Here is a 16482-nt window from a genome sequence, read left to right on the forward strand (position 1 = left end):
CATAATACATATGCAGTGTGTCACATTCAGAAAACTCTCTGTGTTGAATTCCTACTTTGCATATAAATAAAGCACCATTCATATTCCCATTGTGGTTGCCATAGAAGACTTTTTGCTTGTTCACACTGGTTTTGACCACTTTCTTAACTTAAGAGGCTAAGTAGACTATACATAGTTGTGTGAATGATTTTTTAAAAACAGAAAGCAAGCACAGAGAGCTGAACCAGAGTGTGACTGCAGCGGAAAACAAATTCAGACTGGACCCCTATGCTTGTTATTTTCTTTTTAAAAGTCAATTGTGTAATTGCTATTTCATGAAGGGCATATCATTCCAATCAATTTCTCTGGGGCTGATAGGAAGTAGCGTCACAACACTGGGTGGGAGGTAGCACACATGATATTAAATGCAACTTTGAAACTTTGAATACAACTTTGTATTTAATACACATTTTAAAATAAATAGAAACAGCATCAGCTGGAGACAAATAATGATCACAATCACTGTAGTGCGTATGGGAAATTTTACCCTTTCCAATTCCCCTGAACATCTAGGAAAAATTTCTCTTCTAATGCTGCTATTTGCACTGGGAGGAAATCAGAAGAGCTATCCCAACCTTTACAATATCCTTTGTATGTTTAAATCAGCACAGATACACAACCATCTCTTATCGTTTACCAAAAATCAGGAAATGCATTATTAATTATTACCACAGTTATTGCCATAAGGTGTGAGGCAGCTCCCTGAATATATAATAAGCCTTATATTCCTGAAGCATATATAAGCCTTATATTCCTGAAGCATCTTTTCCTTCAGGCCTTTGAGAGTTTAAGGTTTCCTGGAGGGCAACAACCAGTATGCTGTCACTGCTGTGCTGATACTGGTTATGGCTATATGTTATTTTATTTGATTTGTTTGGGTGGAATTCCATCAGTGCACTGCACTATCTCCCCTCCCCTCCCTCTGCACACTGTTCTCAAGGTACTCCCAACCATCCTGAGCCAATTTGGGGGGGAGTCATGGGGGGAGGATGGGCAAGCCCTGTCACACTAGCAGTGCTCGCTGTAATGGCTTCTCCTAGCACAACTATTTAGTAGACTCTGTCCCAATATGTTTCATTATTTGTTTTGTGATATGCTTGCTTTTATTTCATTTTATTTCATTGTTTTATAAACAAACATGGGATCTAAATAGATGAAGGGTGATTTAAATATGCAATAATAAAATTAACAACAACAATAAAATAATAATAATAACTTGAAGATAACCCTAACAAAATAGTGGCCCTGTGCAACATGTCTAATTTTTAGCCAAGTCATGAAACAATGGCAAGCCTTAATTGTTATATTATGGAGGGGAAGTATGTTTTATTGTTTTCCTACATCAGACACATAAATTGCAGTCAGTTTTTCAAGACTACACCTAATTGAAATTACATTACAGCAAATTAAAAGTAAAGGAAATGACTTCAGATAATGAGAATCTACTAATTCCATAAATCATAATTCGGAAGATGAATTATAACACCTGGTCAGGTTTGGAAAATAACAAATCTATTAAAATTAATGAGATGTTAAAATGACAACTAATACTTCTATTTCCTTTCAGAGCTGTCCAGTTTGGTATTCACTGTTGTTGCTGCTGTACACTCAGAGAACAGACTATAAACCCATAATAAAGTGGTGTCTTTTATCAGAACCACCTCTCTTGCAACTGGTTATCTACTAGGGTTTGGTAATTAATAGTACATTACTGTATCCTGTGATAGAGAAGGGGATGTTGTTGCTGTTTGGTTTCCTTTAATGTTTGGGATTTTTGAAGGGGCAAGTAACCTTTGTTACTGGTTAAAAAAGAAGAATAATGATCATACAAATTTGTGTTGAACTGTATTGAAGCTCACAGCACAAATGTTGGTCATATTTAATTATAAATAAACATTTCCCAACATTATTGGAGGTTTTGCATTCTTTTCATGAAGTACAGTGTCCAAACCACTTTAATCCGAACAATCTCAAACTAGGGTTGCTAAAGTTCAAAAAGTAAAAACCATGACACCCCGAAAGTTGTTGGGCTTTTTTCAAATTTTGGAAATTCCCCCCAGATGTCAATTCTGCCTTTGAAATCCCAGTAATATCCAAGAAATTCCGGATGTATGGCAGCCCTATCTCAAAAACATATTAGACATGAGAAAAAGCTCACCAGAAGTCTTTTACTTCAACTACTTCAGTCTGGTCTCCAGAGCCCTTGAGCTTTATATATAACTTAGACTAGAACACATAAAACACAGACCAGAAGTATGCCCCTAATTTTGGGGATATCACACAATTCTTGGAGGTTCTTGTTTAGCGGTATCAGTTTACCTTAATGACCTACTGCCAACCATTTAACTTTTGGTAAATATGCTCCCAGTTTTTGTTTTTGTTTTTAATCCAAAATAACATTCTAAGTTTCTATCCACTGATTGAAAATGTTGGAAAACAAAAATTTGCTGAGTTTTCAAAAAAAAAACCACCACTACCCATAGTGAACAATAAATACACACAAGTTTGCATTCCTCCGCTGTGTAGAAGATGGTTAGAATTTAAATATGCAGCCTTATGATTGGTAATTTCTAGAAGCCAACAAAGCTATACCCATGCATAGATAATTACAAACAGCATTTCACATTGTTGAAGTATATGACTTCGCATTTTGCAATGCAGCTTGTCTCTTCAACACTGAAGAACAGCCACAGTAGAAATTTGTAGGAAACCTACAACCTTGAGTGTGATCTGCTTCCACACCACTATGTTTTGTTGGATCTCAGCCACTGGAACTCCCCTGAAATGACTCAGTTGTGGGAGCATGTGTCCTTGGCATCATAATTTGTGAAATGTAATGAGGAGGAGAACAATGCTTTCAACTATTGTGATCTGATTATGCAGAAAACTAATTCTCTGGTTTAGAATTGCCTTTGAGCAAAATAGCGTTTTCTTTGCCAGGCACCTAATACTGCTTTTTAGTTGAATTTTTTTTCTCCTTTTAAAAACTATTACAGACAAATTGGCAAGATAAAATGAATTATCCCTTCAGTCTCAGTCTGAATAATAGCCTAGTAAAGTTTATTTGGTTCTGCATTCCAGTCTTGGAAATGAAGAAGACAAGCATGAATTAAGCTGGCAGGATTATTGCCTCTTGCTTCTTACATCCCAAAAATGACCTGCATAAGAAAAACATTGAGAATGCCACCATTTTTTTATAGCAAAAACTGAGTAAAACTAATTGTATCGACCTGGTTGACCTTTCACAGAGGCCTGATCAGCTAGGGCTCTCTGAATTGTTGTTGAACCACATCTAAAGGGCACCAGGTTGGAGCAGAGGGTGACATGTTAACATTTTCCTCTTGTCTTTCATGAAGAATCAATTTTTAATTCCTCTCTGTTATCCTTTGTTCTCATTGCTTGCTATTTATAGCTCTTATCAGTGCTTTTTTTCTGGGGGGATGCATACCCCTAAACATTTTGTGAATCTAAGTTTGGCCTCATCGAGGGGCAGTATTTCAATATGAGTAGGAAAATGAGAGTGCCCCAAAACACTTTTTTTTAGAAACAAAGCACTGGCTCTTATTCTGAAAATCTGTTTTTATTTCTCTCCTTCTTTCTAAACTCTTTCGTGAACTGAGAGTGCCTAGCTGAACAATCGTCCATCTCCTGGCTTCCCTCTGAGGACTTGCTGCTTCTCCCACCTTGGTCCACTTTAGCTGGAATCTAGTCATGGAATCAACATATCAAAGAAACCCAATAAATTTCCTTTATCTCCAACAACCTAACTTTCCTTAGTATATTATTTTCTCAGAAGGCATGCACTTCCACAAATGGTTGGCTGCAGTGGGAGAGAAAAATTGTTTCTGTCCCAGGGTAAGAACCTGTTGGTGGAACCTGTCCCTGCCAGGTGACCAACAGAAGGGAAGTTAGTATACCCTGAGTAAGAAATAAGTGTAGCTTGATTAGCAGGTTGTTGTTGTTCTGTTTGTCTGTTTTCCAAAGGATTAACTGGCATTCCTAATACAAAGCTGCGTGGTTATTGGCCATTTTATGACTTTACTCATTTATATTGTTTTGATTGTTTTGTTTTGTTTATTGTGCATTTAGTGCATATTTATTTTGTATTAATAAGCCTTTCATCCCTTTGGGGGCCTTTGGGACAAAAGATGGCATATAAATAAAGCATAACCTAGTGTAATATTTCTTGTTATAATATTACTGCCTCTAGCTGCTAATGGAAATGGTGTGACTGGGTGTTGTGTCTTCCTACCTAAATGGGCCGATGGAAAGTACATCAAGGAATTTCACTAAATAAGTCTATTAATTACCCTGACAGTCTCATGTGGAGTTTCCAATGGCTGACTGAACTTAAAGTGAACCAGTGAAGAAGATTAAAAGATCACGGCTGGCCTTAAAACCTTGGCCTTCCCCTTGCCCCTCCCCAATCCTAGCAATCCTTATCCTGTCATCCAGGAAAAGCTGTTTACTGTCTACAATCTTCACAGAAAGAGGTCAATGACTAGCATATATAGGGTTGCTATTCCTGGCCAGCACTCTGGCACAAATTCATCACACCAGTAAAGGAAAGAAGATGACATTGCAGCAGTCCAATTATTCAATGTGATAAAGGGCACAATATTGTTTTATTCTTAGATGCCAAAAGTCAACTCACAATTTATATGGCAAATGAATTTCTGCCTGTCCGCTGTGCATCTTCCAGTAAAAGCCATGGGCCAAATTCAACTAACAAGGCCCATTAGTAGAAGCCCACATAAGGACTTCCACTAGCACAATGGGGCTTTCCCTCCTCACCTTCCACTGCATACCCACACTGCCCCACCCCAAAAAAAGCCCAGAATAGCACATAAGGGGGAGGAGATGGAGAATCATTCCATCTGGCAAGCTGAAATGCTTGCATTGAATGAACAAATTGCTGACTGGAACTGGTTACTAGAAGAACAGCTCTTTATTACAACAGCTCCACTGGCTACTGGTCCCTTTCTGGGCAGAAATCAAAGTGCTGGTTATGACATATAAAGCCTTATATGGCTTGGGTCCAGGCTATTAGAATATTTGAAGATTTGGGTCCAGGCTATATGAGCCTACCCAGGCTTTGAGATCTTCAGGTGGGCTTTGGTCCCACCACCTTCAAAGGCACATCTGGAGAGGACAGTGAGCATAGTGGCTGCCCCAGATTGTGGAATTCCCTTTCACAGGAAACTAAGATGACCCTTTCTCTGCTTTCCTTTTGCTAACGCAAATATTTTTTTGTTAAGGCAAGGCTTTGGCCACTAACTGGCTGTTGGGGCAATCTTCAGAGGCTGGGTGTTGTACTTTGGGGGGGGTGCGCGCACGTGCTTTTAAATTGTTTTCAGTGTTTTTGGTGCTATTTTTAAAAGGGTTACTGATTTAATTTTTACACACACACACACACTGACTGCATGGGTCTATATAACCTGCAATATTAAGTAAAATGTTATTTCTTTTTATCGAAAAGGGCTCAGTAGCTGTTTAAAGCTGTTCAGTCTCTCCTATTCCAGTAATAAATTTAACCAGATACAGATTCATGTCATGCTCCATTCACCCTCTGCACCCCGCCCCCCCCCCCAGTGTGTGCATGCCCCGGGTACTAGCTAACCACGCTACACCCTTCGGAGCCCTCTTGATAGTTCCACCACCCTCAGAGGTTCTGGGGTAGTGACCTTGGACAGGGCATTCTCCATGGCAGCCCCTAAATTGAGGAATTCCCTCCCCACCAAAGTGTATCTCATGCCTCCATTGTACAATTTCATCATATGCTGGCACCACACTTCTTTGCAATTGACATCTTGTAAATATAATAATGATAATCATGATTCCATACATTTCTTCCCCATTTAATCTGGATTTACCATTTCCACATGGTTTCAATTTTTTAGTTATTGGATTTTGCACAGAAATGGTAAATTGGGATCCCATTGGAAAAAAGGAATACAGTGGTACCTCAGGTTACATACGCTTCAGGTTACAGACGCTTCAGGTTACAGACTCCGCTAACCCAGAAATAGTACCTTGGGTTAAGAACTTTGCTTCAGGATGAGAACAGAAATCATTCTCCGGCAGCGCGGCGGCAGCAGGAGGCCCCATTAGCTAAAGTGGTGCTTCAAGTTAAGAACAGTTTCAGATTAAGAACAAACCTCTGGAATGAATTAAGTTCTTAACCCGAGGTACCACTGTATTGGGCATCAACATTTTTGATGAAGGTAATGTCATGTAAACACTACATGAAATTTGCATTCTACAGCAGCAGTGTCCACAGTAAGCTGCCATGTGGAAGTGCCCCCCATCTCTTGTTCCCCTTAATGATCCTTTGCACTGCTTCATTGCATTCACAAAGGTGGGAGAGAGAGATAAAGCAGAGTAACCTGTGTGCAAGCATGGGGGGTGGGTGGTAGACAGCTCTATTAAGCCTATGAGACTCCTTTGTGAGCATAAACTGTGTATGAAACAGATTGGTTTAGGCCCCACTCCCATGTCAAGGCAGTTTATTATATCAGTATACTAATAATGCACATTTAATATGTTTTTGAACTTGAACATTGCAGCAACACAACAATAACTTTTTTATTAATTAAATTGGTTGTTCAGCATTCAGCATGAGCTAACAGGATGAAAAGAATGCAATAGAATGCAACATTCAAAGCAATTAAAACAACAAAAGGACAGAAAAACATATCCAAGGTGGCACCAGAGAAGCTCCTCTTTGGCAATGGCATTCCAAATATATGGTACTACAGCCAAAAAAAGCACCAAGATATACTTAATTGGATGTACTTAAGCTGGGAAGTATCAGTCTCAGATATTGTTCAAGTGGTTTCGAGGGATTATTTAAATGATAAACTGCGCTCAATGAGCATAATGAGCATAATTAATGAATGTAAGCAATGACATCAAGGCCATGAAACATGCTGAAGAAATAGAAAACTTACCATAAGCATGTAATCTAATGGTTGCCTGGTATTCATACAATGGTATGTGGGTCCTAAAGTAAAATATAAACAAACAAGTTGTAGTCTCTGATAATGACAAATTGCTATTTTAACACTGCAAGTTTCATAGCAAAGAAAATTCAGGAAACATATTGGAAGTGCAGCAGTAACAAGAACAGCCTTCACTTTAAAAAGGACGTAGGTTTGCAAGAGTCACTACCTGTACAATACAATACAGCCTATTTCCAAAGCATTGGAAAGTTACTGCTATTTCAGTTTATTTTCTGGTTTCAAGTAACATTTAATCTAAACTGTGTTAATCCCAAAAAAAAAATTGTTGTCATTTAAAAAAAATAGCCAGTGAAAATTTGTTGCGCTTCAGTTGTTAAGATTAGACCATTTAAACCTTTGGTTGCAGACATTCAGAATGCCTTTCAGCACCTAATGACAGTTGGCAGAAAGCATGAATAATTAGGCACGTGTTGGTGATCAGACACCTTGCAGGAGAAAACAAAACTTATTGATTTCCTTTTTCAGATGGTTTTGCTGACTATGTGGATTTACATAATTCCAAGTAAAGTTATGGCATAACACCTAAAAGATAAACTATAAATATGATGATTTGGGCACCATCTCAAAATAGCAGCAGTGCATTGCAATATGATAGTGAGTTGCTGTAGAGACAAATGATCAGCATACAAATAGCCTGATTATGGGAGCAGAAGGAATAATCGCTGATTGGCGATTTAGAGCAGAGGAAGACTGATTATACTGAAATGGAAAACTGACAAACCAAAAACTTATTTCTACCTTCTCTGTTCAGTGTTTGGTAAAATAACAGCTCAGAGAGAGAGAGAACTTGTTGAAGGCTTGTTGAAAAAGGAAGGTCTTCAATAGACAGCAGAAAGGTAGTATTGAAAGTGTCTGTCTGATACATAACAGAAAGGAGTTCCAAAGGGTATGTGCCAGCACACTAAAGCCTGATTCCTACATCACACAGAACGATGACAAGTCATGCATCCGCCAGCAGCCCTGATGAGTTGACATCTGCCAGAGGCCCTCACCTGCATAGCACTGTGAGCAGCTGGACAGATGATCAATCCTTAACACTTCAAATATTCTTCACAAATTCTTAAACAAGCAGCAGCACATACCTATGTGAATTCTTTTCCCAGTATTGTTTAGAATATGCAAATTTGAGCCTCTACAAGGAAATGCATTCTCAGCTCTGGACAGCTGTGGGGAACAAAGAATAACCTCTGTACACAAACACACATATTTGCTAAGAGTGTCTTGAGTCATATAAGAAGGCCATTCTGCTGGTTCTTTCCAGGCTTGTCCCATCTTGCTTCTAAGCTGAAATTTACTTCTGCCAGTTTACCACAAACTTTTGCAGTCTGCTCCAGTTTTAATGGTTAGGACTGCTTTCTGCAGTTTCTGCTTTTTGCAAATTTTAATTTGACCTCAGATCTTCCACTCCTCTTTTCTGTCTTTGTTGGCTTGGATATGGTTCTCCTTGAGTTTATTGGAATAAATGCCATGTCTTCATCCTTTTCAGATAGAAAACTACCTATTAAACTTATTTTAAATGTGTGGTGTTGTTGTTTTTAAAAAATGTTTTTGTTCTGACTGTAAAATACTAAAACGCTAAAATGAGGTGCATGGAACGTTATGAAAGCTACTTCACTTAGACCATTTTTAAAACAACTACACTTTATTCAGACATTTGCATTGCTGTGTCGGGTCATTTATTTTCAATACAAAAAGAGCCACAGTCATTATGAACCCCTTAAACACTTTTGAATATGAGCTACAAAATGTTTCCAATCTCAGTTTTTCAATTGCACAATATTAAATCCTGCCATACTGATAATGCTGCTGTCTTGTTATTTCAGTTCTTTTTAGCTCTACACCCAACAGCCAAAGAAAAAAATGTGTAAGCATAAATGTACTTATAATTCCTAAAATATACTCAAGGTGCTGTTACCAAGAGAATAGCTTTCTCCAATATACAGAAATATCCAAATGCCAAGCTGGGGATGGGAAATAACTTGCTTTGTTTATTATCCTGCAGGCATAGAAAAATACTGCTATATACACAGTCAATATTGGAACAATATTTCTGTCAGCTCGGATGTTTCAAATAGAAAATAAATTATGTTCTGAGAAAAATCTTCTAAAACTCTTGAAATGAATCTGCATATACCCTTAATAAAGAAACTGAGTAATGGTACCACACTGAAAATTACTAAGTGGAAAGGGCCTGATTTAAACACTACCTTGGTAGCAACTCTCCCCACTGTAGAAGTGACTGCGTAAACATTCATCACATGGATTGGTAGATTTTGTGGATAATTCTGGTGATCGCAGTTCCACATGAAATACTACCTTCTCCCAAATGAAGCTTCCTATCAATTAAGATCTTAAGAGAACCATCTGCTGTTGGAAGGCTTTCTCTGTAGTGGCACCCAAGTTATGAAATCCGTACCTAAGAATGTCCACCTAACACCCTCACCTAACACCCTTATTGCCATTTTTAAGGTGCCAAGTGAAGTCCATCCTGTTTACTCAGTCTTTTAATGGCATTTTATGGTTTTTGTGATAATTGGTCTCTCCCTTTTAATTGCTGATAGCTTAATGGATGTTTAGTTATTGGCTTACTTTGTCGATCTGCTGTTTTATGTAGGAGTGGGGAGCCACAAATTAAGTAGAAATCCTGGCACTAGGCTTTCCTGCAACCAGAGTCTCCTGGGATCCTTGCTACAATCAAGGAATGGATCATTACAATGTCCCTCACCATAAAATCTGGAAACTCTCTGATTTTTGGCTAGCTCTAGGGCCTTGCTGGTCAGGAAGCCTGGGCTATAGAAGGACACATAAAGGCTTTTGGAATTGTCCAATGCTGTAAGGATCATGAGATGCTAGGGATGCGGGTGGCGCTGTGGTCTAAACCACTGAGCCTCTTGGGCTTGTTGATCAGAAGGTTGGTAGTTTGAATCCGCGTGACGGGGTGAGTTCCTGTTGCTCTGTCCCAGCTTCTGCCAACCTAGCAGATCAAAAACATACCAGTGCAAGTAGATAAATAGGTACCGCTGAGGCGGGAAGGTAATGGCATTTCTGTATGCTCTGGCTTCTGTCATGTTCCATTGCACCAGAAGCGGTTTAGTTATGCTGGCCACATGACCCAGAAAGCTGTCTGGCTTCCCTGGCCTGAAAAGCGAGATGAGCGCCACACCCCATAGTCACCTTTGACTGGACTTAACCATCCAGGGGCCCTTTACCTTTTACCATGAGATGCTGTGCCCTACTTTCTCCCCCACCTTCCACCCCACTCAATCTTCATCCCAGTGGCAGTGGAAGAGCAACCTGCATAGTGAATTCTCATTTTAATTCTCAAGAATTTATTTTCATCAGGGTTTGGTTGTTGCTGCATTTTAAAAAGGCTGTACTGCTTTGTTCAGCACTGTGTGATCCTAATAGAAAATGTTTACTTCTATTCTTTTAATAAAAATGTTTAGGATTCTAGTATTAGTAATTATAGCATTATAAAACAAAGCTGACAGCTGCCATGTTACTGCAATATGTCAAAAGGGATGCCAGTAGAGGCCTCTCGGAGGCTATGGCGCATCTACTGTCACATCTCATCAGGTGATGAATTTGAAAAGCTGTAAGTGCCAAGTTTCCTCATTCTATTACATGAGTCAAGGGGGTTGTTAGGAAAAACAGCGCTCTCTCTCTCTCTCTCTCTCTCTCTCTCTCTCTCTCAGAGGACATATATCCAGAAATATGAGCTGGCACTGTTGAACAAACACAAAGTAAGCAAAACTTTGGTTAGCAACAGTCTGACTGGACAGCCTTAAGGCAAAATTCTGTGTAGGAAGCAAGGAAATCTGGCATGTTAGATAATGAGGTAATAGGTGTTAGAAATACTATATAACTCTATGTAAATAGTCTATCCAGGGTCAAATCTCATACTTCTCGTTTTTGTTCCAGAATGCAAAAATGTGCTTGTGGACATGGCATAAATATATAAATTGTTTATATATTGAAATCACTGAGATGATCACAAAATTCCCGCCTTCATAAATAGTATTTCTTTTTTTGTTTTGTTTAAGGATATGTTTATTAGCTTTTAGAAAACAACAACATACAAATAATCAAGATAATTACTGTCTGGAGTACATTGTTACAGTTGGAATAAAATTAACAGAAGGTTCAGTATACTTTTGCAGACATCATAATAAAATGGATTCTATAAAGGAACATTTTGGAAGTGTGAGTCGCCTATCGGTAAGCTAGCCTTGCAACATAGCACTTCTGATGTTTAAGATAGCAGTGTCAAGTTTCATGTTCATATAACAATTTCTTCTCACTAAGAGCTACTCCTAATTTAATAAGCCAGCTTTAAACAACATAATATTCACATGAGATCAGTTGTTGCCTTTTAATTAGTTTCTGGTAACTGTATGAACAGTAGCAATTAATGACAAAAGTACAACAGATTGCTGGAGATGTCATTATCGAATGTATTATAGGTAGCCAAAAAAATAAGGGATGATGCTTAAATGCAGTAAAGCTGCAGGTTTTTGTAAAGTTGTAAAGGCCAAGGGAGCCAGCATTTGTCCACAGACAGCTTTCCGGGTCATGTGGCCAGCATAACTAAACTGCTTCTGGTGCACGGAGGACTGTGGTGAGTGCCAGAGCACACGGAAATGCCATTTACCTTCCCTCTGCAGCGGTACCTATTTATCTACTTGCACTGGTGTGCGTTTGAACTGTTAGGCTGGCAGAAGCTGGGACAGAGCAACGGGAGCTCACTACCATCATACAGATTTGAACTGATGACCTTCTGACCGGCAAGCCCAAGAGGCTCAGTGGTTTAGACCACAGCACCATCCACGTCCCATGACCTTCTATGTATAAATACCATGGCTGTGAGGATGCACAGATTATAGTACTGACATCACTAATGGTTTTATTCACCACTGGGAAGCAAACATATTTTCAGGCTGCTATTTGAGTGGTTTTCCATGGACTGACCAGGAGTTGCAGATTACAGAAACAATAAATCTGGGATGAGCTACCATGACGGTCTCAAAATGCATGGGCAAGTATGTTCATGGGCAAGTATGACATTTAAAGAAGACAGGAGTGCCTGGCGTGCTCTGGTACATGGGGTCACGAAGAGTCGGACACGACTAAACAACAACATGACATTTAAAGATATGTCCACAAGAACTTGCTGGTGATTTTCTAGTGGTTGCAGCTATAGACAACAGTAACTTCCAGCATTATATTATAACTGAATGCAAAGGAGATGGGAAAATGAATTTAAATAATTATTTATGACTGCCATCTTGCATTTTTCACCTGACCAATTTTGCTCATTTGAGGGGGACACTCACTATATTCCATACCCTTTAAAGGTGTCAAAAGTGCTGCTAGATCTTTGTTCCTATTAACTGGTCAAGAGCGGTAGACTCATAATCTGGTGAACCGGGTTCGCTTCCCTGCTCCTCCACAAGCAGCTGCTGGGTGACCTTGGGCTAGTCACACTTCTCTGAAGTCCCTCAGCCTCACTTACCTCACAGAGTGTTTGTTGTGGGGGAGGAGGAGAAAGGAGATTGTTAACCGCTTTGAGACTCCTAAGGGTAGTGATAAAGCGGGATATCAAATCCAAACTCCTGGTCATGGGATCCCACTATTCCACCTCTATTTACCCCCAAACCGTAGTTTTATCAAAACGAAAATCAAGCTTAGGCATGTTACATGTTTCTTTATCAGGTATAAAAAGAAAAAGAAAAAAAAAGAACTCTAATTTCAGAATTCTGAAGCACAAGTTTCACCAAACAACTGAAGTTTCACCAGTTTGGTACCATTCCTCTACATGTAAAGTCAGAAAATTCTAATGAAGGATGCTTACTGGCTTTTCAGTCTGTGCTATTTTCCTTGTCTAATACTATCCCTGCAGCAGAAGTTGCCAAGAGTATTTGCTGCATAGTCTTGGCAAGAACTTTTCTAAATCTGCACTGCTGATGTTTGTTATTCATCACAAAGTATCCAGGCATAGAAAGCACTGCAAACCAAAACACAACAAAAACAGTAGTTGCACAATACCTATATGTTTGCAGACTGCTACCTTTTTGTATCTTGCAGGTCAAACTTCAGAAACAAGTATTATTATTATTATCCATTCATGTAAAAGGCAGGTCTAACACATCCCATCCACTGAAAGAAACTACAAATATCTAGAACCTTCCAAACTAAGGAACAAAAAACTGAGTAAAGAGAAGCAGTTTTGCCTGGCATTTCCAATGAGATTTTGAAAAGTATTTAAAGTATTTATTTATTTTTGCTTGTTTAACTGAACTAATCATCATACAACAGCCGCTTCTTGACTTTAACAATAAAATGGTATGACTGTTAAAATCTATGAGTAAGATTAAATTGCAGCAGTGCAGGTTGTGAATTATTTCTCTGCTCTCATGCCTTGAGCTGGTTGCTGGAGCCCAGGAGACCACTGTTCCTGAGACTTTCAGACAAAAGCTCTCAGAACAGCCTTCCATACCAACAGGCCTACAAAACCAGAGCCAGGACCCTCTGGGTCTTGTGCCTCCCACATTACTTCACTGACACAGTGGCACAGAACGTGCACCAAATGCAAGGCTATGGAATGGGGGAGGAATGCCTATCTTTAGACCAGTGGTTTGTCCCTTTAAGAATCTGAAGTTATCAACAAGGAGGTATTGCCACTAAGGAACAGTCTATTTTATTTTTTTTAAGTAACTTTTATTAGATTTTCATTAATAACAGTTTAATGGAGGCCATATTAATACAATACCTAATCATCCCAAATCATAATACAATCAAAAGAGCCAATTTATCAGTTCCGAATTCAACATTTTTGGATGACTTCCCGTGTTCCGGTTATCAGGAGTTGATGTATTCCTTGGTCCTGCTCCAATTCTCTTAATTAGTCCAAATACAACAATTCCAGTCTTAATCCTTTATTTTAGCAGCCACTGGTGTGATGACTTTCGTTCATATTTAACAAAGCCATATACATTAACTTGCAATAGGAATTTATATCCTGTAGTTTTCTGTGTGAAATATTTGTTTACATTCATCCTTTCCTTCATGTTATAATCAATCAATCCTCTTCAACATTGCCCCTCCTTCGACGACTCAATTCTCATTATGCCACAACTTCTCCATTTTGCCTTTCGAAAACTGAAAATATTCCAGCGTCCAGCCGTGACTCCTGGCATACTTCCAGCATTTGTCTTCTTTTGATCCTTTCCAATCTTCTAACAAGCTGGTGTCTCACCAAAACCATAATAAATCAGAGCCCTCTTTAGTAGGCAATACCACAAATCACCACAGTATATCACAAAGCCTATTTCTTCAAGTACTCCGTAAAGAAAATTATAAAGTTCTTTTTGAATCGCTCTTGCATTCCATATATAGTTGTAATCCATTAATAATTTCATTCCATTAGTAATTAATTAATTAATTAATTAGTTCTTCTTCAGTGAAGGCTTGCCAAATCATAGCATAGCAAATATAATGAAAAAAGAGAACAAAGGCTCCCCTTCACTTACACAGCAATTCAATTATGACGAGAGTCCTCTCCAGATCAAAACCTTGGCACCCAGTGGCTGATTCATTTAGCAGGTTATCTTTCTTCTTCATCCAGAGACGTCTGTTTATTAAGCCCAAATTCAGATCCATCTTAAAAGAAACAGAAGTACCTCCGCTCATGGCGACCGTGTTGGGGAGTTTCCAATACATACAGTGCTATGCACTCTGCATCCCTACCCTCGCATTCCATTGGAGCGAGAGGCAGTTATCGGATGATCTGCGAGTGAAAGCTCTCCCCCCTTCAACCCAGGGGGTGGGACTTGTCAGGATAATTACTCCCAGATTATCCTTAATTAACTGCATGACTGGCATCCACTATCATGGGATCCGCTGTCCACCATGGCGGCAGTGCCGGAAGTCTCCAATAAGAGATAGTCTAGAGGCAGAGGTTTAAAAGGCCTCAGACTGCTTGCAACTTCTGTTGGAGTAAATTGCTCATTCAGAGCTATCCATGGTCCTGACCTTCTGACTCGCCTTCTCTGTGGAAAGCAGCATCTGACCAGAACATGAAAGTACAGTGTGTATATATATGTATATGGCTTAATAAATTAAAAGGCTAGAAGTACATGTATGTATGTTGCAAAAGTACAAGAAAAACAATAAAATAGAATAACATTAAGCATGACAATGGTGGATTAAAATTCAGTTTAAAATTTATTGGGAGATTCAAAATGCTTGGGTTTTTTTGCTTTGTTTTTAAGAAGTATCTCTGGTGCCTAACAGATAACAAAAACAGCTCCAAGCAAACCTTCCCATGAATGGCATGACACAATTGGGGCACAACAGCTGAAAAAAACCTTTCCTCATGTTCTCACCTCTGACAGGGTTGGTAGCTGAAACAGGACATCAGCCAATAATTTTAACACATGGGTCGATTTGGTATAAAAAGAGATGTACCTTCTAGGGTGAAGGGTGAGTAATGATGAGGAGGAGGAAGATGCAATATGGTCTTCAGATGAGGCCTTCTCGAGGTTCCAACTGTAGGGGATGTGTATAATGCAGCTGTAAAGGAGAAGGCCTCCTCAGTGATAGAACCCTGCCTTTCTAATACCCATCCTAAAGGAAGTGCGGCAGGCACCCACACTGCATCCTCTTCTTGCTTATTTGCCCAGTTTTTTATTTCTTAAAAAGAACGCATTGGTTGAGGTGGTTGAATAGCTTTTTAGTTTATTACTTCTCAGACCTTTTCAATGTTGTTTTTTATTGTTAGTTTTGATTTTGGATTGTTATTTGAATGTTTATGTACCTTTCTCTGGAATCCAAGAAAGATGTGAGCACAGCTTATAAATGTTTGAAATAAATAAGATAAACAGGTTAAGGTAATCACAAAGGGCAATAAACTGTAGGTCGAGAAGTTTCTATACCAGAAATTCAAACAGAGTTTTCATGTAAAGTGGAGCGGGGGGAGCCACTGCTGAATTCTTACATGAAAACATTCTCTAAGATTACTGGCACATGAAGAACAAAAATTCTCACATAACCACTCTTTTTTTGTGATTATCAAACACCAGACTTTGAAGACTTGAAATGAATATCAGAACCTTTTGAAGTCTACCTATCACCATTTCCCAAGGAGTCGTAGAACACTTCTGCTTCTCAGATTTCTTTCTTCTCTGTCATTGAAATATTCACAGTGACCAACTGTCATTGATCTATTGTGTTTAATGCTCCAATTTCCAATGGCACTCTTTTTCTCTCTCTCTCTCTTCCCGAGTATTTATTAGCATAGTTTCTTTTTTTCACCATGCTACAAATCATTTTTCTTCTATCCAAAATATAAATGTAAATATAAATTATTTTAGGGGGCTTAGGAAAAATATAGCTAAGAAAATGACTTAGATGCTGTCTTCCT

At 38.9% G+C, this 16482-nt stretch overlaps 1 protein-coding gene and 1 long non-coding RNA gene across 13 annotated transcripts in view; one reads left to right on the top strand and one right to left on the bottom strand.

Annotated features, from left to right (window-relative positions):
• The window catches only part of LOC310757877, a 518075-nt gene that overhangs the window by 285373 nt on the left and 216220 nt on the right, over positions 1–16482 (top strand). The gene's annotated exons all lie outside the window — the stretch shown is intronic.
• Positions 1–16482, bottom strand: part of ATP2B2 (ATPase plasma membrane Ca2+ transporting 2) — a 353226-nt gene that overhangs the window by 250047 nt on the left and 86697 nt on the right. For all 12 annotated transcript variants that reach the window (XR_014545439.1, XM_083603273.1, XM_083603266.1 and 9 more), the window contains exon 2: positions 6990–7042. The gene's annotated coding sequence lies outside the window, so the exon portion shown is untranslated. The remainder of the gene's footprint in view (positions 1–6989; positions 7043–16482) is intronic.

This window comes from Podarcis filfolensis, assembly GCF_964270895.1.
Source record: "Podarcis filfolensis genome assembly, chromosome: 2".
Taxonomy (NCBI): Eukaryota; Metazoa; Chordata; class Lepidosauria; order Squamata; family Lacertidae; genus Podarcis; species Podarcis filfolensis.